Source organism: Pteropus alecto, unplaced genomic scaffold (assembly GCF_000325575.1).
Source record: "Pteropus alecto unplaced genomic scaffold, ASM32557v1 scaffold389, whole genome shotgun sequence".
NCBI classification, from domain to species: Eukaryota; Metazoa; Chordata; class Mammalia; order Chiroptera; family Pteropodidae; genus Pteropus; species Pteropus alecto.
Window position 1 is genome coordinate 1,181,663 of NW_006443569.1, and position 15,079 is coordinate 1,196,741.

Sequence of the window (15,079 nt, forward strand, 5' to 3'; positions counted from 1 at the left end):
GCCTTGAATGCTCATTTAAGAGACCTTGCTTGATTGTCCAGGTCCTGATCGAGACATAACATTTATGTTGACATTGGCTGCCATTTATTGAGCACCCGCTCAACCTCAGACACTGTTCTGAACACTTATATTATCACTAATCCTTATCATTGGTAGATAAAATTTAACAGGTTTGTACATTAGGAAACCAAAGGCCAGCTGGTAAATGATGGAACTGGGATTCATCTTAGGTTGACTCCAGATTTCGTGCTAAACTTGTGCTGACTGCTGGGCGCCTGGGGGTCTGCACCCAGCATGAGGGGAGAATTCTATTCCACCCCACCCCCACCATACCAAACTGCAGTTCCTGGGAGATTTTCTAATACTTTTGTGCCCTTTAACTCTTGTTCCCACACGTAGACTATCTTTGCCCTTGCTCTTTGCCTTTCTACCTCCTAGTCATTTTTCACAACCCAAGTCAGGAAGCATCTACTCTGGGAAAGATTTCCGAGTCTTTTGGCCCTTGCTGGCCTGTGGTCCCCTCCTCTGTCTCACTGTGGAAGGTAGCTTAGTCCTAGAACTTTTCCCAAGGGGAAGTGTTAGACGAGTCCTCTCATCATTTACTTATGCAAGCACCTCAGTGACATGGTTAGCACAGGGCACTTTTAAGGCCCACCACAAAGCTCATTCTCCCCTTCTCACATCCCCTTTCAAGTCTCAACCCTCTCCCTACTCCCTACACTCATTTTGACCTCCTTCTCTGTTCACCTACTCTCTATCACTTACCCTGCACTGTGGCATGCCTCAGATATTGCCCTTTGTTGTAATTCTCCACCATCGGACCTTGAACTTCTTGAAGACCAGGTGATTATTGCTATTGAATGCATGAATGACTGAATGATGCCAGGATTACATGGCGAAATAGGTTGAAGGTCCTTTTTAAATACTAAAGTGCTGTATGGCTGTTGTTTTGTGAGGACTATTACTATCATTAGTATTGTGACAATTAGAGGCATCCATCTCTTTCTGAACTCTCACTATCAAACTCAAGAGCTAAGTCGATTTGATAAAGTTTTTAGCTATCCTGTGTTCTCCGGATTTGCACTCCTCATACCCAGGTCCAGTAGTGGTCCTCTTCTCTATCGAGGCCCTGGAACTGAAAAGCTCTGCCCCCTGAGGAATAGCATCCTTCTATTTTCTGTTAGTAGTGGTCATGGCAGTGGCATAAATAAGACCAGACAACTCTTTTGAAGTCTCTGAGTTGAAATGTTTTCATAGAAAAGGGTATTCTGAAGGGGTCAGATACTGAGCAAAGGTCCTTTGGAAGTTTCCCAAATTCACAGAATTCCCATGTCAGGAGTCTCTTAGTATTCCTTGCAGTTCTAGAAAGCAGTGGTTCCTAGAAGAACTCACCCCAAATCCTGGTTCTGCCAGAGGAAGTCCACTTGGAGTCTCATGACCTAGTAGTGGTGGGGGCATGGAGAAGAAAGAATCTTTCTATGGCCAACAGCCACTGGTCCATGTTTTAGCTACTCATAAATATAAAGGCCTTTAGGGTGACCGTTCCTGATGTACTACTTAAGGAATTGATAGTCGTTTTTGAGAAAACTGCATTAATCATATTAACCAAAACAAGATACTTTATATCCAGCCAAGGTTCCCTTTATAAAACCTTTCACCTCCAACTGTAGAAAAACAATGAATTCCTTTTTTCTCTAAATCCAAGGTTGCACCAAACCTTTGTCACAGTGCACTGCTTTGATAGAGCTCAGGTTGGTATCTCTTGACATGTCCCCCTTTCTTCTGACTCTTAGGTTTCCACTCCTATATCTGTTCTAATCTATAATCTACACAAGTAATCTAACCAATAGTTTCAGTGTTTCTGAACCTCTATAGAGTAAAAGTATACTCTTCTATTATGTCTATAACAGATTCTTTTCCAGGGTACAACTTTATTCTCATCAAGAGCATCTACTTGACGGGAATGCATGGCTTGGCATATTGTTATTCTCCTCTCCGGTCAGCCCACTTACTAAAGAGAAGACCCTGAGGGAGGAAGTCTAGATAAATGGGCTAATTACCTAGTCTTTAGAGTCAGACAAATGTGGGTTTGCATTCAGCCTCTGCCATGGAGTGTCACTGGACTAATTACTTAAGTTCCTGGGTCTTCACTTTCCTCGGGTACCATGTAGGATTGTTAGAAGGTTAAATAGTATGAACTATGTAAAGTCTTCAGCATATAACACAAAGAAGGGGCCCAATAAAAAGGTGTTATTGCTGGCTCTAAGGAGTCCCTAGTTTAGGATCCCCACCCCTAAACTAGTCATTAGGCCCAGAAGTTTTACTGACCTCGAGTGAATGACAGCCAGGAACCCTGATGCATTCAAGTCCTGAATGAATGGCCAGGGGTAAGGAGTGGAGGTGGCTCGCTGGCCCACTGCAGAGTAAGCCTCACTTAATAGCTCCCTGAAGAGAGGCTTACTGACCCAGCAACAGTCTCCAGTAGGTCGGGCCATTTGATTGCATCAATGGAAAATTTGTTTCCTCACTGTCACCATTATTTATTTATCATGCAGGTGCCTCAGTGACATGTGTAGCCAGAAAAATAAGGTACCACAATATCCGCTTTATAAACATAAGATAACTGAAGCACTCAGTCTGACTGGTTGTATGTAATAGCTACCTGAATGTCCAGGGATGATTTCATGGGGAAGTTTAAAGTATTAGTTTCCTCAGTGCTTTGTGCAGCACATCACTACCCAAATCAGGCTCCCGCCCTCAGGTGACTCACCTCTTGATTAGTGCTCTCTCCATGGAGCCATCCAGGAAGCATGTGCCCAGTCTCATTGGGCAGAGATGCAGTGGGGTCAGGGCCAGGAGAGACCTCCCACTACCTTCTGCCAAGTCACTCAGTTCCCCAACCACCCAGCTTTACTCATGAGCAAAACTCAAAGTTCAGTGTTGAGGCTAAGCCAGACTGGGGCCCAGCTGGAGCAGAACTTAACCGTTGCTACTTCTACTGCCACAGCTACTATGAATGATGAGTAGTCATTCTTCAAGAAGATGCAGCAGTGTGGGGTTCATAGGGCACTGATGCAAAGCACACAGCACTTGCTTGACCACTAGCAGTCCTAGTGGAGTGGCAAACAGCAGCTTAGAAAAGGGACCTTAAAACTTGTCTCATCCAACCATTCCCTCATTTACAGACGAGGAAAGCTCAAGTTATAGAACTTGTGGCAGGGCCAAAGCTGAGTCTCATTTCTGTCCTTTGCTCTCTTCCATGTCATTTCTGTTCCCTGTGCAGAAAGAATCCTGGGAAGATCAGGCATGGGCAGACCTTTTCAGTTAAGAAGTCAAACCTGGAAGGATGTAACAATGGTGTTGTTAGGGCTGCTTTAGGTGGCAGTAAGAGGTCTCTCTCCTGTGTTGATGGTGTCAGGGCCCAGACTCTGAGCTCTTCCAACGTGGAGGCTCTTCTCTCCTCATTGGCCACACTGAGCACCAGCCTTCCAGAAACCTTCATGGGGCCGTGTCTACTCACGAATCTTTGAACCTCTGAATAGTCTTTGTACAACACACTTGAGGTATAGCAGTAAAACAAAGTGACATTAACTTTGAACTGAGTCCCAAGTCTTCATTTTTGCCAGCTTCCTAAACCAGACAAGCCCTTTGTCAGTCTCTTCCCCAAAACTCAAGGATCCCAGCACCTTCGGAGTTGGCGTGACTTCATAAAGATAGGTCTACTTGCTCTGCTGACAGGCTTTTGTAGGATTGATGTGGTCAGAATTCTAGAACCACCCAAAACTCTAGTCTGCCTTTGTCCTTATTTCCTGTGTTTATTTGCAGAGCACATCATGCACACCAAAGAGGACAAGGTTCCTGCTGGGTGGTTTTATCAAATTACTGAGCAAGAGAAACAACGTAAAGATACAGACATTCCCAGGAACAATTCCTTTAACTACATGAGGAATTCATCCCTTTATTTCCTCTGACATTTTGGAGTGTCTCTTCTCTGTCAACTCTTAGCCCCCTTATTTATTAAGAATGATTCCACAGCGACATACTGCTCTGAAAATACTACATAGGAAAGAGTCCCATCTATAGAGTAGTATCCTAAAAACAGTCCTAGGAAAGAGCAAAGAAGAGCAGATTGATGGATGCAGTATAGGAAGTGTCATAGCCTGGCATTGCTGGTATGGCAGTGGGCTATGTAACAAGAGTATAGTTTTCATATTTCTAAAATCAAGGATTTCTCACATCTGGATAGAGCTGTCATTTCCAAAACATTTTCATATACACTGAAGTGTTATTTTAGCCAAGCTTGCAGAATGTGAGCCAAACTCTTGTTTTATCTGTGGACATTAAAGCCATGCTCTGTTGTGGGCAGCCATGAAACTCAGACTCTCAGCTTTGTCAGTGAAGGCCGCTCTGAGTGCAGACAGAGCACCTGCCAAGGGTTACTGTGCAGAGTGTCACACTTGGGAGTCCCCACCAAAGCTTTCATCAAAGTCAACCTGATTATTTTCCACTGCATTTTCCTGAAAGGATGTTATGATTTTCTAGATGTTTGGTGGCTGGTGATAAATCAGGCTTTTATGATGTCATGTGAAAGGCCACCTCTCGGACTTCCTTTTGCTACAAGCCATAGATTAAAAGCAGGACGTGTCAGTCGGGCATAATAGACACAGTTTTACTTAACCCTTTCCTTGCTTGTCCTAAAGCACAGCTGAAGCTGTCCACTAGCTAGGGTCATGGAGGAAGCTGAGCTGCCTTTTCCATACCTTCTTTTTGCATGAATAGGAAGGTTTGGGACCTGTGGACACTGAGCTACTTTCTCTGAGTCTACCAGACTTCTTCAGCTAAGAAGCTTTGGCATCAAATCAAGATTCAAAACAAGACAGTGTGTTCTGTGAAATGATATAAGTGATTGTAGGTAATTTTACAAAAATAATCTTTAGAAAGAGTCTCTGTTTCATAATCATGAAAATGAGAGGTTTCCTCGAAAAAGAGATAATATCTAATGCCGCTGGGTTATGATAAAATGTTACATTCATACTTTGCTAGTAGCATTGTAAATTCATAGTGCCTTTGAAAGCAATGAAAAGGTTCTCATTCAAGCCTAAATCCTATGAGTTCTCTGTGAATCATCTTTCCCTCACCCCCACATTCACTTCATCAGCAAGTCCTCTTTCTGCTTTGCTTCCAAAATAGGTCCCAAGTTTATCCACTTCTATCTTCCCATTCTCACCACTACCCCACTAGTCCAGTCTGCCACCATCTCTCACCACATCTGTAGCCACTGTCTCAGCTAGTCTCCTCTCCTACACAGCCCCCCTCTAACACAACACCTACAGTGAGGTCTGAAAACAACTAGCAGAGTGTATGCCTGCAGTCCTTAAAGCCCTTCAGTAGCTCAGAATAAAATCTAAACTCCATACTTTGCAAAGCAAGCTGATAAAGTACTGTAAATTTTGAAGTAAAGCGGGTTCGTAGATGAGTAAACTTTTACATAGCACGTGCACACACACACACACAATTGGTTAAGAAAAAAAAAAAAAAAAAAAAAACCTTTTAAAACCCAAGCAAGTTTCAGTGCTGTGTCTCATTCTTTTGAAATCTGGTAGAGAAGAGAGAGGCTTCTGGCCAACAAGGAGAATTCGTGGTTACAGTTTCACTCCAGCCAGGATTCTGCTCACGCAGGAGGAAGTGAAGGGTGGGACACCATCTCAGTAGCCCTCAGGAGGTTGAATGTTTCATCATTTGGCCAGAAGAGGACAGCCTTCCAACCTCACACCCCAGGAGGTGCAAGAGAAACAGGACAGGCTTTGACCGCTGGCCTCAGGACCTTTGGCCCTGTTTCCTACATGGCCAGCTGGACATAGTCTTGACTCCCAACTGCAGTAGCCTAGACCTAGTCCCTTCAAGAATAGCCAGATGTTTCTAGGTTGGGTGGCCCAAACACATCAAACAGTGGCAGATTTTTTAGGGGGAAAAGGAGTTTGTCATTAGAGTTGGAGCATGACAGACAAAAATAACTCACCCATCCTTTTAAAACATAGCTAGAAATAAGTCCTACACTTACTTTCAAAATTGCATTAGTGTCAGAAAATCAAACTTTTGATCTGAGATAGCTAGTTTTATAATTGTGGCTGACCAGCTGCAGATGCTCTAAGGGACAATCAGTGACTAGAGAAGAAGTCTTGTGACAGCATGGCTTTGCTGAGAAAGGCCTGAGCCCCATTATAGAGATTACCCAGATGTGATCTGACTGACCATTTTTACCTCTCCTACCTTATTTTGGGCTTCGATCGCCCTCGGTCACTCTATCCAGACTCAGAGCCTTCTCTCTGCTCCTCAGATAGAGTGTATTGCTTCCTAAGTAAGGCCTTTGCACCTGTGGTGTCCTCAAGAGACCCTCCTACCCTGGGTCTTCATGTGACTGCTTTTTCTTATCATAGAAATCTTTAATCGAATGTTACCTCTTTCAGAAGGCCTTCCCCACCCCCACCCAACCCTCCCACTCTTTAACAAGCTCACACCCTCTTCAGTCTTCTGCCTAGCGCTCCCCCACAGCTGAAATGGTCTTATTCATATCTCCTGTACTCTTGACTGTCTCTTCTTGCTGGGACATAAGCTCATGAGAATGGTCTTGTCTTGTCCATGGCTGTTTCCTCAATATCTAAAGCAATAAATGTTTGTTAATAAATGATCAAGACCATGTGAAATGATTACAATGATTGGAGAAAAGCAGAATACAAAATTCTGTGTACTCAGGTTACAATTATTCAACGTGATTATGCAAAAATAGAAGTTGAATTGGAATGCAGGATAAAATTGGAATGCAGGATATAAATATGAAAGAAAAACTATAAGACAACCCACTTAAAATATCACATTTTTATTCATAATGTTACTACAAGAAATTAGAAGAATAACTTTTCTTACAACTTAGTGACAAAAGCATCAATGGCTAGCCTTAACAGAAAACCTGAATGTAATAAATTAGAAATACTACTAGCTACTTTCTATGTATAATCTTTAATTCTCATAGCATCCCTGAAAGATAGGTGATATTTTCCCCATTCTACAGATTTAAACCCCGAGGCCCAGAAACGTTAAGAATTTGCTCCCAATGTCACGCAACTAAGTGGTTGAGCCATGTTATGAAATGAGGTCTCTCCAATGATGTCTGTGTGTTGTTGGTGTCTAAGAATATTTTGTTATTAAACTATAATTTATACGAAGTAAAATGCACAAATCTTAACTATATAGTTTGATCTGCTTTGACAAACATACATTCATGAACCCTACACTACTATTAATATAAAAACATCTCCCAAAGATTCCCTTGTGCACCCTCCCTGTCAGTCCTCTTTCCTAGTAAGCACTGATCTAATTTCTATCACCATCAATTCAATTGCCTGTCCTAGAACTTAATAAACATCGAATCTTCTCTGACCATCTCTTTCATTCAGCATTGAAATATATTGATATTTCCACATGTTGATATAGTCTTTATTATTTAGAGATCTGTTTGCCACTCAGATTAATGTAGCAGAAAGTATATGGCTTACAGTACTTTCTGGGGAGGGTTTGTCCTACCGAGCTTTGTGAGTACTGGACTAAGAACCAGAAATTTTGGCTTTTAGTCCAAAACCCTACCATGGCTTTGTGACATTAATTGAGTTTGTCTAAATATCTCTGTAGATGCATTCAGGTGTAGGCTTCTCTTGCCCTTACAAAGATACAAAAGAAAGAATGCCAGGTAACCATGTAGTGCAGATACCCAACAACCTGGTAAAACTCTCTATAAACCATGATAATAGGAAAACGAATGATAAGTAAATTCATAGAAAACCTCAAGATTCATCTTAATACTCATCTTTTTTCCATGCTTCTCAAAAATCTTATTAACAAATCTCATAGTAGTTGTCTTAAATTTTCCTCAAATATGAAAATCCCCAGAGAAACAACCAAAAAGCAAGAATTTGAATGTTATCAGTTGCCTGGTTAGTCTTAGAGGTTCTTAAGAAGTTATTGAGACAATAAATGCTTGAATGAACTTTTGGATATATGTCTGAATGACCCTGTCATGTCATTTCTATTTTGGTTTAGATAGGTGGGTAGATGGATGGATGGGAGGGAGGAAGGAAGGATTATTGAAGTGGGTGTCTTGAATTTGAGTGACCTAATATATTATATAAGTTGAGGAAAACCCCAAAGGAAAAAATATTCCATTTATATTATGGAGACATTTATATCATTTACGATATTCTTTAGTATTAACGTTCAAAAGACATGGAGGAGCCTTTTCTAAGGAGTGGAGTAGATTTTCTAACAAAGTGGAACAGAACAAGCTTAAGGAAAATCACTTTCACCTTGTACAATTAGAGGTCACCTGTGGCCTGAGTCTGCTTCCCGGATGGAAGGTATCTTCCCTCCACATGTAGGCTGAAGATAAGCCAAATGACAGTCGGGCTGTGACCCTCACAGATACTTTGTACAGTGCCTTCACACCTAGGAATGAGGCTGCCAGAAACAGATACAAGATCTCTTGAGTTGCATTATGAATATGACTATCTGGAGATTTAATTAGCTAATGTATATAAAGTGCTTTGAGGGTAAAAAGTACTAAGTGGAAAAAGGAAAGCAGCCTGTGTTTTGTGCTCCAGAGTGCCACTTGCCAATTATGTCCCAACAATCTTTAATCAGTCCACTTAAAGGTGCTTTATCTCCTTTCCTCGGGGTTTGTGTCACCTTCTACCAGCATGGGTAAATCTTTACACCCTAGATCCAGTTATTAATCATAACCAGTAATTTCCAACAAAGATGGTGCTGGCTTTGAAGCCTGGAATGCTGAGCTCACTAACAATCTTATCTTCCTTTCATTAACTGGACCTGCCTTACAACTGTGAGTCAACCCCCATATCAAGTGGTTAGGGCGAAGATCAGGGAAGAAATCAGAATCAAGATGGCTTCGGTTACAGTACTTAAACTTTCCCTAGGTTGATACTCTTATAAGCACTAGTCTACGGCCATGCTACCCTGAACAAGCCCAATCCCGTCTGATCTCGGAAGCTAAGCAGGGTCGGGCCTGGTTAGTACTTGGTTAGGAGACCAGCTAGGAAGACCAGGTGCTGAAGGCATAAAAAATTAAAAAATAGCGGATTGTAAACTGACAAGGTCCTTGCAATCTGTGAGGTCAAACTGACAGGCGTTGCACTCGGTGTGGTCAACCAAGGGTGGCCTCGCCTAAAAAAGAAAGAAAAAGAAAGAGAGAGAGAGAGAGCGAGAGAGAGAAAAAGAGAGAGAGAGAGAGAGAGAGAGAGAGAGAGAGAGAGAGAGAGAAAGACAGAGAGAGAAAGCTAACCAAAAAACTTAGCTCTATAATTATAATTATAGATGTAGAACAGGTACAGAAAGATATAGTACCTCATAAATGGGTATGATTCAAAACTAGATCCCCAAATCTTATTTGCTTATTCTATTTAAAGCACCTATTAAACACCACCTATGAGTAGACAGCTCCCCAGAAGATGCTAGGTAGAGCTTATGAGAAGTGCTTTTCTCTGCTCAGCCTGGTCAGACCAGTGCCTGGCTGAACAGGACAGGCCTTGAAGGCCTACTAGGCTGGATGGTGCAGATGGCAGAAGTGTGCCTAGAACAAAGGAGAGAAGCTGGGTTTCAGTATGGCATAAATTGTATAGAATATGTGTGTATATTCCCCAGAGGAGAACGAATCACTCTCCTTGTCTCTACACATCTCAAGCACATCTGCCTGAAAGGATTTTCTCCAGAATATTTTTTGAAACTCTATTTAAAAAGAAATTAAATGAGTTTATGTCCTACATAATTGTATTGTCTGTGTGTCTTATAGAGAGCCCCTTTTGTCTAACTACATTTCTCTTTTTATGCTAAAACTTTGTTATTTTAAAAATACAAATGAAAAAAGATGTATCTATATATAGGCTGCACTAAAAATACTAGTAATTGGGTTCTCCCTTTATAAAGTGAATATTTTTAACCGCATTAGGCTTTATTTACAAGTGGACATATAAGGAAGACATATAAGGAAGAGCTTTCCAAGAAAGCTCTATCGTGCTAGGTAGACATTTTTCATAAGTGTCTGGGGTATACATGTAGATGGATTCCTTTCCCTTTGTGTGGTAGCTCTTAATTGCTACTGATTCCAAATGACAAATTCTACCAATTGAAAATAAGTGGTCTCCAGCCAAGAAAAATGAGATCAACCCAAGGGGTCACGAATTCCTAGAGATTCTCTCAGGCACTACCCAGGAGGTCAGGACAGCACATCCAGAGTCATAACTAACGGGGCTCACGTCTGAGGCCACCAGTGGAGGTGACAGAGCTCAGTTAGAGTTTCAGTCCAGGGTACATGTGTGTTGCCCTGTGCTGATAGCCTCCCAGCAGCCTCTCCCCAGGTAATTGAGGACAGGGACATGATGCAGGGCCTGCTCACTCTGTTTTGCTCCCTTTGCCACTCTATCTCTATTGTCACTATACTCTTTGGAGCCAGTGCTGACCGACTCAATTTCCCTGAGGTCGAGCCCAAACATTTTTTGGGGCTCTGCCGGCATTCTGTCAGCCCCTGCTGATGGACAGTCCCACTGAGTCCAGCTTCCTGAGCAGACGAGACAGCCTGCCGTTTTCTCCTTGTCTCTTATCACCCCTTGTCATTAAAGGGGATGCCTGGCTTCAATTTCAGTTTGTGTTGATATACAGCAGTAAAAGGGAAGAGAGAGGGGAAATGTTCATTACTGTTATTAAGGCCACCGCATTTCTTACTGTTCTGAGATTCGCTCTCTCTTTGGGAAGGTTTCAATCAAAGGATATATTTATGAACATGTAAGAGTTTAAACTGCTCCATAAAAGACATTATATTGCGAACTTTCTGGGGGAAATTTCAGACTTAATTTTTTTTTTTTCTCGTTCTTACTGACTCTCAGTTGCATATCTTAAATCTTAACTGGGATATTCTTGCAATTTTGAAGTTTTTTCCACTTTACTGAAGTTTTTTGGGTTTGGGTTTTGTTTGTTTGTTTGTTTTTGTTTTGTTTTGTTTTAGCAATTCTATTTTTCTAAAAAGAAACATTTTCCCAAGAGTAAATCTTTTCCTGCTCACTCTCCATTAACATAAAATTAGATCAAGAACCAAATTCATTGGCATTCTTTTATTCCCTTGGAACCTGAACTATTCCTCAATTTTGCTTTCTTTAAGAAACGTGGAAGGAAAGGAATGAATATCAAGTGCTGCTCACGGTTCCATAGCTTAAATTCTTGAAGACGTTTCACCAGGGTTTTCATCAACCATAATTTTCCTTATTAACATCCACTGTCTATACATCTTCTTCTTTATAGCACTCAAGAGTCAATTTCTTTCAATATGCACATTGGAAATTTAACAACATCCTGCCAAAAGAGCACACAGTCTTAAAAGGTTTCTCCACCTAAACAGATGTCCTTTGCAAACCTTACAAGCAGACCTGTTGAGGAAACATGGTATCCAACACAAAATTTGAAATATATATTAAAATTTTCCCAATGCAACCTCAAGGAAAGAGGAAGAAAAAAATTGAGAATGTGAACTTTGAAAATATATGTTATACAATTTATTTAATAACATTCACCACAATTATTTTAGGGAAAGTGGGTGGGTATCAAAGGAAATTAATGTATTAAATAATAATCAAAATAAAATAAAATGGGGGAAGGAAAGAAAACTAATCAATGTCATTTAAAGATATGTTGCTATATTGATGGAGAGGAAAAGGTGCCCAGGAGACTTGAGGAGAGGGAACTATAGTTACAGTAGAAGATAATGGCACAGCATGGTCTCTGCTTTTCTGGACTTCGTGTTAACTACTGTGGGCTCAGAAAGTGGCTTAATGACTTTTCCAGGATTTGGTCTGGCTCTTTATCAGTTTACTATAACAAGAACATAAGCCAGGAAAGCCTGAAAAATTGCTGCAGTAAAACATTCCCTCCTGCTGTGCTGCTGTTCGCAACTCTGACCACTGGCCTTGGCCTTTAGAGTTTATGCCTCTTTTTATGCTAAAACTTTGTTATTTTAAAAATACAAATGAAAAAAGATGTATCTATATATAGGCTGCACTAAAAATACTAGTAATTGGGTTCTCCCTTTATAAAGTGAATATTTTTAACCGCATTAGGCTTTATTTACAAGTGGACATATAAGGAAGACATATAAGGAAGAGCTTTCCAAGAAAGCTCTATCGTGCTAGGTAGACATTTTTCATAAGTGTCTGGGGTATACATGTAGATGGATTCCTTTCCCTTTGTGTGGTAGCTCTTAATTGCTACTGATTCCAAATGACAAATTCTACCAATTGAAAATAAGTGGTCTCCAGCCAAGAAAAATGAGATCAACCCAAGGGGTCACGAATTCCTAGAGATTCTCTCAGGCACTACCCAGGAGGTCAGGACAGCACATCCAGAGTCATAACTAACGGGGCTCACGTCTGAGGCCACCAGTGGAGGTGACAGAGCTCAGTTAGAGTTTCAGTCCAGGGTACATGTGTGTTGCTCTGTGCTGATAGCCTCCCAGCAGCCTCTCCCCAGGTAATTGAGGACAGGGACATGATGCAGGGCCTGCTCACTCTGTTTTGCTCCCTTTGCCACTCTATCTCTATTGTCACTATACTCTTTGGAGCCAGTGCTGACCGACTCAATTTCCCTGAGGTCGAGCCCAAACATTTTTTGGGGCTCTGCCGGCATTCTGTCAGCCCCTGCTGATGGACAGTCCCACTGAGTCCAGCTTCCTGAGCAGACGAGACAGCCTGCCGTTTTCTCCTTGTCTCTTATCACCCCTTGTCATTAAAGGGGATGCCTGGCTTCAATTTCAGTTTGTGTTGATATACAGCAGTAAAAGGGAAGAGAGAGGGGAAATGTTCATTACTGTTATTAAGGCCACCGCATTTCTTACTGTTCTGAGATTCGCTCTCTCTTTGGGAAGGTTTCAATCAAAGGATATATTTATGAACATGTAAGAGTTTAAACTGCTCCATAAAAGACATTATATTGCGAACTTTCTGGGGGAAATTTCAGACTTAATTTTTTTTTTTTCTCGTTCTTACTGACTCTCAGTTGCATATCTTAAATCTTAACTGGGATATTCTTGCAATTTTGAAGTTTTTTCCACTTTACTGAAGTTTTTTGGGTTTGGGTTTTGTTTGTTTGTTTGTTTTTGTTTTGTTTTGTTTTAGCAATTCTATTTTTCTAAAAAGAAACATTTTCCCAAGAGTAAATCTTTTCCTGCTCACTCTCCATTAACATAAAATTAGATCAAGAACCAAATTCATTGGCATTCTTTTATTCCCTTGGAACCTGAACTATTCCTCAATTTTGCTTTCTTTAAGAAACGTGGAAGGAAAGGAATGAATATCAAGTGCTGCTCACGGTTCCATAGCTTAAATTCTTGAAGACGTTTCACCAGGGTTTTCATCAACCATAATTTTCCTTATTAACATCCACTGTCTATACATCTTCTTCTTTATAGCACTCAAGAGTCAATTTCTTTCAATATGCACATTAGAAATTTAACAACATCCTGCCAAAAGAGCACACAGTCTTAAAAGGTTTCTCCACCTAAACAGATGTCCTTTGCAAACCTTACAAGCAGACCTGTTGAGGAAACATGGTATCCAACACAAAATTTGAAATATGTATTAAAATTTTCCCAATGCAACCTCAAGGAAAGAGGAAGAAAAAAATTGAGAATGTGAACTTTGAAAATATATGTTATACAATTTATTTAATAACATTCACCACAATTATTTTAGGGAAAGTGGGTGGGTATCAAAGGAAATTAATGTATTAAATAATAATCAAAATAAAATAAAATGGGGGAAGGAAAGAAAACTAATCAATGTCATTTAAAGATATGTTGCTATATTGATGGAGAGGAAAAGGTGCCCAGGAGACTTGAGGAGAGAGAACTATAGTTACAGTAGAAGATAATGGCCCAGCATGGTCTCTGCTTTTCTGGACTTCGTGTTAACTACTGTGGGCTCAGAAAGTGGCTTAATGACTTTTCCAGGATTTGGTCTGGCTCTTTATCAGTTTACTATAACAAGAACATAAGCCAGGAAAGCCTGAAAAATTGCTGCAGTAAAACATTCCCTCCTGCTGTGCTGCTGTTCGCAACTCTGACCACTGGCCTTGGCCTTTAGAGTTTATGCCTGGACATAAAGTTAAAGGACAGCTCCTAAAGGTCAAACAAGTCAACAGTAGTCACATGTATATGTATGGACATATACATTTTCTCTTGCTCATGCTGTTCAGCTTACCTTAATTGAATTTGACAATAATAAATCACACGTTGAAACTGTATAGCTCACCTAAGGAATGGCAATGGAAATGGTGAATATACCAGGAGCCAAAGTTCAGGAAATGTCATATTCACATAGAAATGCTTTAAATTTTTCTCAGAGCTTTATTATCTTTTTTAAAGAAAAGTTCCAGACCACCCAGTACACAAAGTCCATTTTGGAAACTGTACGGAAAATCATCACTTTAATTCAGCTTTTGCCCCTGTTGTTATACTATAGCTTTTAAGTCTATAAACAGAGAAGGAACTGAACTTTCAAAAAAAGAAGAGCAAAACAGATGAACTCATTCTTCTCTCTCATCCTTAGGAGCTGATCACACCCTAGTGGAGAGGATTTGTGAAATTTGAAAGGAAACTATATTGTGGCCTTATTTTCTCCTCCCCGTCCCTATTACTCCACACAGTCCTATAAGAAGAGCAGTTCCTGGTGTCCTTGTAAGACTACAGTTCCCCCCCGCCCCCCACCCCGCCACCAAAAAAAAAAAGAAGAATATAGCTTCTACAATCTCGTTTCTCTTCGGCCTAGCAGAAGCCTATTTAAAGAAGTGTTTCCATGTCATCCCAGAGCCACATGCACTCCACCAGGCCTGCCCCATGCCACCTTTTAAGTACACCTTGTGCCACAAACCTTACAGACTAAATCATTTACTATATTTTTTCTCTAAAGGACAAATAGGAAGAGATATGAAAGTCCTTCAGGAGCAGCGAAGTGTAAAACAGGCTGGGAAGTCC

At 40.8% G+C, this 15,079-nt stretch overlaps 1 protein-coding gene and 1 pseudogene across 4 annotated transcripts in view; both read left to right on the forward strand.

Moving 5' to 3' along the window:
- The window catches only part of GMDS (GDP-mannose 4,6-dehydratase), a 607,022-nt gene that overhangs the window by 588,126 nt on the left and 3,817 nt on the right, over nt 1-15,079 (forward strand). The gene's annotated exons all lie outside the window — the stretch shown is intronic.
- On the forward strand, nt 9,007-9,125 carry LOC112473113 (annotated as a pseudogene).